This window comes from Microcaecilia unicolor, chromosome 10, assembly GCF_901765095.1.
Source record: "Microcaecilia unicolor chromosome 10, aMicUni1.1, whole genome shotgun sequence".
In the NCBI taxonomy this organism is placed as follows: domain Eukaryota; kingdom Metazoa; phylum Chordata; class Amphibia; order Gymnophiona; family Siphonopidae; genus Microcaecilia; species Microcaecilia unicolor.
Window position 1 is genome coordinate 185,473,466 of NC_044040.1, and position 8,176 is coordinate 185,481,641.

Here is an 8,176-nt window from a genome sequence, read left to right on the forward strand (position 1 = left end):
AACGGGCCTTTTTTACTAGTTTGATAATAACATGCAATGACATGGAAAATATTGATATTTCTCATGTCATTTCAAATGAATGCACATCCCTGGCAGCTAACCAGGTGCACAAAATTTTGCTGAGAATCCATCTTTGTTGAGCACGTTTTCTGTGGGAGCAAAACCCCAGCACACAATCTCTTTCTGGGTAACGCACTTCAGTTCTCCTCAAATTTTACATGATCAAAATCCACTGCATTGAAGCCACAATGATGTGAGTTAAAATGATGATTCACTCAGTGAGATTTTCATAGAACAAAATTCATCTGTCAATTCACTGTGGGCCCCTTTCAATAAGCCTAACGCGTGCCAAAATGAACTTACCACCTGACTACCACGTGGGTCTTGCAGTAATTTCATTTTTGGCATGCATCCACTACGCGCATCTGAAAAATAATTTTTATTTTCAGATGCGCACCAAGTGGCATCTGACGCACGTAGGTCCTTACTGCCCCAATTCTTTACCACTAGGTCTGTGGCTGGCGCTAAGGTCTGAGACCCAAAGTGGACGCGAGGCAATTTTGATTTTGCCACACTTCCATTTTCGGGGGAAAAAAAGAGGCCCTTTTAACAGGTGCACTGAAAAATAATTCTACACATGCCCAAACCCGCGCCTACAATATCGCAGGCTGTTTTTCAGTGTGCCTTTGTAAAAGGACCCTATAAGAGCTCTGTTTTACATAGAGGACTAAAATGACACCTAAAACAACCGGTGCTGAAAAAAATAGTGCTTGGCACGACTTTATAAACAGCGCTTAAAGTTAGGCACTATTTATAGAATAGCACTTAGCGCCAGGAACCATGGCTACATTTAGGAATGACCAGTGCTTTTTTTGTGCCGGTACGCGGCACCTTTTTTCCTAGGGCCAGCTCATCTGCCTGCCCTTAGCTCCCTGACGGCCCTGCTTTCTGTTCCTGCCACCCCACGACGCGTTTAAATCTTTTATTTTTTTTAACCTGAAGTCACTGTGTCGGCGGCGGCATTAGTGAAAGGACCAGGCTCGCCTCCTCCAGCCTTCCCTTCATTCCCTCTCAGTGTCCCGCCCTTGTGGAAACAGGGAACAATGTCATTGGAAGGCTGAGAGGGAATGAAGGGAAGGCTGTAGGAGGTGAGCCTGGTGCTTTCACCAATGCTGCCACCGGCGCTTCGACTCCAGGTAAAAAAAATAAAAGATTTAAATGCATTGCGGGGCGGCAGGAACAGAAAGCAGGGCTGTTGGGGAACTAAGGGCGGGCTGGTAGGGCTGGGGTTGGTACTGGAACTTGACGGGGGCAGGTGGAGGCTGGGGTAAGTTACTGGACATGGAGGGGAGGATAGGAGAATCGCTGGACATGGAGAGGAGAGAGAATCGCTGACATGGAGAGGGCAGGAGAAGAAATCGCTGGACATAGATTGGAGGGAGGCAGAAGAGATTCGCTGGACATGGAGGGCAGGCAAGAGAGAAGAATCGCTGGACATGGCTGAGAGGGGAGCATAGGGGCAAAGGAAAATCACTGGACATAGATGGGAGGGGAGGGCAGAGGAGAATCGCTGGACATGGATGGGAAGGGAGGGCAGGGGAGAGAGTAGAGTTGCTGGACATGGGTGGATGGAGGGAAGGGCAGGAGAAATGCTGGACATGGATGGAGGAGAGGGAAGACAGGAAGGAGATGTACATGGATGGAAGGGAGGGGAGAGAGGAGAAATGCTGGATATGGATGAAGTGGAGGGCAAGGAAGAGAGGACAAATGTTGGTGGAAAGGAAAGACAGAGGAAGGAGATGCACTCGGTTGGAGGGGAAGGGAGAGAGGAGAAATACTGGACATGGATGGAGGGGAGGGAAGACAGAGGAAGTAGATGCACATGGATGGAGTGGAGGGGGAGAGGAGAAATGCTGGACATCGATGGAGGGAAGGGGAGAGAGTTGAAATGCTGGAAATGGAGGGGAGAGAAGAGAGAGGAAGTGAGATATAAGTATATAAGTAATGCCACACTGGGAACATGGATGGTGGGGAGGAGAGAGGAGAAATGCTGGACATGGATGGAGGGAGAGAGGAAAAATGCTGGACGTGGATGGAAAGATGAAGGAGATACATACTGGTACAAAATAAGTACCTGAATATATGTAAATCACTTTGAATGTAGTTGCAAAAACCTCAGAAAGGCGGTATATCAAGTCCCATTTCCCTTTCCCTTACTGACGAGATGAGGGAAAGGGAAAAGAGGAGAAAAACTGCACATGGATGAATAAAATAGGCGAAAGCTGGATCCACTCTATACTTCCTCCAGTCAAGTCCATGGAGGACCCAGCTTTTACCTATGGATGTAGGGCAAGAAATGAAGAAGAAAGGAAGAAAGCAAAGAAATAAATGGAAAGGAAGCCCTGGAAACGGAGCTAAGGGAACAGATAGAGAGCAGCAGAATCAGAGACTGGGACCAACATGATCAGAAAAACAAAGTCACCAGACAACAAAGGTAGAAAAAAATCATTTTATTTTAATTTTAGTGTTTGGAAGATGTCCAATTTGAGAATTTATATCTGCTGTCTTATTTTGCACTAGGTATACTAGAGCTGTAATAGCTTATAGAAATTATTTATAATGAAATAAAATCGCGTTATTTTTTTCTCCTATACTGGTATAGTATTTTCAATGATACCGCTTATATGCACCACGGCTGGTATAAGCGGTGTGGATACTGTGGGTGTGGATACCATAGGGGCAGAGCCATAGATGGTGACCCCCACCCATAATGAGTACCGGTACCTTTTTTCCTACAAAAAAAAAGCACTGGGCATGACAATTTACACCAATGAAACCTTGTGTAAATTCCTGTGCCCTTTTATTCTGTAACAATGTGTGTAAATTAAAGGAATGCCCCCGGTCTGTGCCCCCTTTTCTGGTCCCGTACGTAAATTAAATCCAATTAGCACCAATAATTGGATTTCATTAGCAATAATTGGCTCGTTATTCGATTAAAGATTGTATTTTTTATGTGTATGTTTGTGATTGATGTGGTTTTATTATGTGTGTATATTTGTGCTCCGCTCTGGATAAGAGTGGTATATAAAGGAAATGAAAAATGAAATAAATTGCAAATTGGGCGTGCACCCACATATGTCTGCACAATTTTTAGTGACTTTTATAAATTCAGGGGAGAATGTAGAGATCAGAATTGACACATCCAGGTTGGGACTTGCTCATTTCTGAGCTATCATAAGTCTACCTCTAGATATATAACCTTGATTAAGCTCCACCTTCCTCCCTCTATATTTCAGCCATTGCAGCAACAGTCCCAAGCAGAGGGCCACCTAATACAGCTTCCGTTACCCTCTGCACCCTGAATACTAGCTGTGGGACATCCCTTTGTTGTTGTAAATTACTTTTTTTTTTGCAGCATTTCTTTAAAGTCTTTCTGAAACAGAACATCGTTTGTTTTACTTCATTGCTTTAATTCAGTCTCAAATTTGACATCTAGTTTTGACAGCATGTTTAAAACAGAACCATAAGCACTGTTCTTACAAAAGTCTAGAACAGGGGTTCTCATCCCAGTCCTCGGAATACACCTAGCCAGTCTTATTTTCAGTGTATCCCCGATGAATATGTATGAGGTAGATTTGCATGCACTGTCTTCATCATATGCAAATCTATCTCATGTATATTCATCGTGGGTATCCTGAAAAGCTGACTGGCTGGCTGTGCCCCCTAGGACTGGGTTGAGAACCCCTGGTCTCAACCAGGCGTGATAGTTTCCAACACTGGTCTATCTCCATGACATGATCTTACCCAGAAGTATAGATTAATGTGTGATGTCTAAGTGTCTCTCTCTTAATTTGTGTATTTCCTAGGCACCTGTTTCTGTCTGCAGTATAAGCTGTGTACCTGGCTACAGGAAGGGCATTCGACAAGGGGAACCAGTGTGCTGTTTTGACTGCATTCAATGTGCAGAAGGAGAGATAACTAATGAAACAGGTATTGCTATTTTATAAGATGTTTACTCATCAAATAAACATTTGGATAACTTGATAAAGGATTTTTTTCACATAAATTGTTTTTGATATGTATAAAACATGTCCTATAAAAAATCCCATGCATGTACTTTTAGTCACCTAGGATGTAGATGGTTTTGGGGATGAGTTTTGGTAGGCACAGGTGGAGTTGTGATCTATCCAGCTTATTTTCGAAGGAGATCGCCGGCCACCTTCCGACACAAATTCCTCTGCTGATGTTATCTGTGTTCATATTTGTAAAATGGATGCTCCCACTGCATGTAAGCGGTGCACACATATTCATTCCTGCATGTGTTTTAGACAAAGTTCAACATCGGCAGATCCTGCCCTAAAGCACTACTAGAAGAGTACACATTCTGACCTGGTAGTTTCAATTCCAGTTTCTCATCATATCTCACGTGGGCTTCATAGACATAAACTTTTGGCAGGACATTAAAATACTTTGCCCAAAATTATGCATTGGTTGGCACCAAGAGAGGATTAACTCCAAAGTTACAATGTGCAAAAAATTTCCACAAACTGAAAATGTCCTGTTTAGCTTATATATATCTATATATATATCTATCTATCTATCTATATATATATATTGTCAGCAAGCACCTCTCCGTGCTGTCTGCTCTCGACCTGCACCTCTCCGTGCTGTCTGTCTTCACCCACACAATTCGGGCTAATCCACCTCCTAAAAGGACCTGCTTCTGCTCACTATCCCCACACAGGAGACCTCCTCTGGAGACTGATGCCTTTTCCACTCAGCTTCACTTTGAGCTCTCTGGTCCTCTAGAACCAGCAGGTATTCTATTGACCTCTCTGCACACTTCCCTGGGGGATACAATTACTGCCTGGGTCCAACCAACCCTCTGCTCTTCCCTTGGCTTCAGCTTTCAGACAGTTGTATTCAATGGCCAAGGGTAGCAGGGATTCTCTGATGTCCTTGTCCTCATGTGGTTATTCCAACAAGGTCCCATCTGGGGTACCATTTGTAAGCCCACAGGGGTGCTCTCCAGTGTGCAGTGACCCTCTAGTGGCTCCTGCCCAGCCTCAGTAGCCCTTTGCCTCAGGGAACCACCTTGAAATCAGACTTCTCTGTGACTGCGTTGACTCAGGCCTCTATGTTTGGGCCTCCCCTTTCCCTCAGGGTGACCTCTTCATTAACCTTCAGTCCTGGCCCGGCCTCCCCGCTGTATCTCCTGGTAACCAATCCCCCTTACCAGTTCTTCTGGTGGGGTCCCCCTGGTCACCCTTCTCTGGAAGATAGCACAGCTTCCTCTGCTTGCCAAAAATATGCAAATTAACTGGTTGCATGTAAATTCAGTTTATTAGAGCTAGGTTACAGTCTTTTGGGAACATGGCTTTCCAACTCTTCTTTGACTGCAATTCACCCTCCTGAGACCATTTACTGGGGAACATCTGGGTCTCAGGGTATAACAGCCACCTCCCCTGGATAGGACACACTTTATTCACCTTAACCTTACGGTCCTATCCTCCACCCCACGGCTGTTAGTTCTCTCTCAGTAGCAATTGTGCATAACAATCATATCCATTGCCTGGCCCCCACCAGGTAAGTACCTCTTTGCCTTTGGAGGGAATCTTCTCCTGATCTCTCTCTTGAGCTCTACTTCAGCCAGCCTCTTTCTTCAGTCCCTGGCTTATAATTCTCCAGTTCTGGGTGTTGTAGGTGTCCCCCCCCCCCCCCCCCCCCCCCCCCCCCCCCCCCCCCCCCCCATCTTCTCTCTCCTCCCTTGGCTTAGAGGATGCTTTTATATGGTGCCCAATAATCCATCCCACCTCTCTTTAGGCCTTTTCCCCTGCTTCCAGAAAGGTCCGCACCCAGAACTCTCTCCACCTTTCCAGCTTCCACTCAGAGAGTCCCCCTGGTGGCCTCCCCAGGGAAGTACAGGTCCTATGCCACGAGCACCCCCTAGCCGTTCCTTCTGGTCACTACCATGGACTATACTCTTTGGCTCCCTCTAGTGGCCAGATCAGGGCATTTTTAGGTTTTCAATGGGAGAGCGCCCTCTGGCGGCCTCCTCATGTAAGGGCAGTCACTGTGTTTATCACAATATATATCTATATATACATATAGATATATACATATACAGTGGTGGAAATAAGTATTTGATCCCTTGCTGATTTTGTAAGTTTGCCCACTGACAAAGACATGAGCAGCCCATAATTGAAGGGTAGGTTATTGGTAACAGTGAGAGATAGCACATCACAAATTAAATCCGGAAAATCACATTGTGGAAAGTATATGAATTTATTTGCATTCTGCAGAGGGAAATAAGTATTTGATCCCCCACCAACCAGTAAGAGATCTGGCCCCTACAGACCAGGTAGATGCTCCAAATCAACTCGTTACCTGCATGACAGACAGCTGTCGGCAATGGTCACCTGTATGAAAGACACCTGTCCACAGACTCAGTGAATCAGTCAGACTCTAACCTCTACAAAATGGCCAAGAGCAAGGAGCTGTCTAAGGATGTCAGGGACAAGATCATACACCTGCACAAGGCTGGAATGGGCTACAAAACCATCAGTAAGACGCTGGGCGAGAAGGAGACAACTGTTGGTGCCATAGTAAGAAAATGGAAGAAGTACAAAATGACTGTCAATCGACAAAGATCTGGGGCTCCACGCAAAATCTCACCTCGTGGGGTATCCTTGATCATGAGGAAGGTTAGAAATCAGCCTACAACTACAAGGGGGGAACTTGTCAATGATCTCAAGGCAGCTGGGACCACTGTCACCACGAAAACCATTGGTAACACATTACGACATAACGGATTGCAATCCTGCAGTGCCCGCAAGGTCCCCCTGCTCCGGAAGGCACATGTGACGGCCCGTCTGAAGTTTGCCAGTGAACACCTGGATGATGCCGAGAGTGATTGGGAGAAGGTGCTGTGGTCAGATGAGACAAAAATTGAGCTCTTTGGCATGAACTCAACTCGCCGTGTTTGGAGGAAGAGAAATGCTGCCTATGACCCAAAGAACACCGTCCCCACTGTCAAGCATGGAGGTGGAAATGTTATGTTTTGGGGGTGTTTCTCTGCTAAGGGCACAGGACTACTTCACCGCATCAATGGGAGAATGGATGGGGCCATGTACCGTACAATTCTGAGTGACAACCTCCTTCCCTCCGCCAGGGCCTTAAAAATGGGTCGTGGCTGGGTCTTCCAGCACGACAATGACCCAAAACATACAGCCAAGGCAACAAAGGAGTGGCTCAGGAAGAAGCACATTAGGGTCATGGAGTGGCCTAGCCAGTCACCAGACCTTAATCCCATTGAAAACTTATGGAGGAAGCTGAAGCTGCGAGTTGCCAAGCGACAGCCCAGAACTCTTAATGATTTAGAGATGATCTGCAAAGAGGAGTGGACCAAAATTCCTCCTGACATGTGTGCAAACCTCATCATCAACTACAGAAGACGTCTGACCGCTGTGCTTGCCAACAAGGGTTTTGCCACCAAGTATTAGGTCTTGTTTGCCAGAGGGATTAAATACTTATTTCCCTCTGCAGAATGCAAATAAATTCATATACTTTCCACAATGTGATTTTCCGGATTTAATTTGTGATGTGCTATCTCTCACTGTTACCAATAACCTACCCTTCAATTATGGGCTGCTCATGTCTTTGTCAGTGGGCAAACTTACAAAATCAGCAAGGGATCAAATACTTATTTCCACCACTGTAGATATATATAGATATATATAGATATATATATAAAAGCTAACCAGGACATTTTCAGTTTGTGGAAATGTTTTGCACATTGTATTCTTGCGAGTTTTCATTTCCACACCCTATTAGGTTCAGGTTTTAGTAACTCCAAAGTTAACCAGACATATCCTTTTCAATATCAACCTGCTTTAGTATGGCCATGCATCCGGATACTTACAGTAGAATTGTTTTATTCTGACAGAGGCCTACAAAAATCCAGCGGCCTCTTTTGCTTATTCTGCTAAACATTCAGATTTTGATTATTTGTTCAACAGATGCAAGAGAATGCATTTCATGCACTGCAGATTACTGGTCAAATGTCCACCGAAATGAGTGTGTGCTGAAGGAAGTAGAATTTCTTGCCTACGAGGAAGCACTGGGGATTACCTTGATAGCCTTGTCTGTATTCGGAGTCCTTATTGTCTTTGCTGTT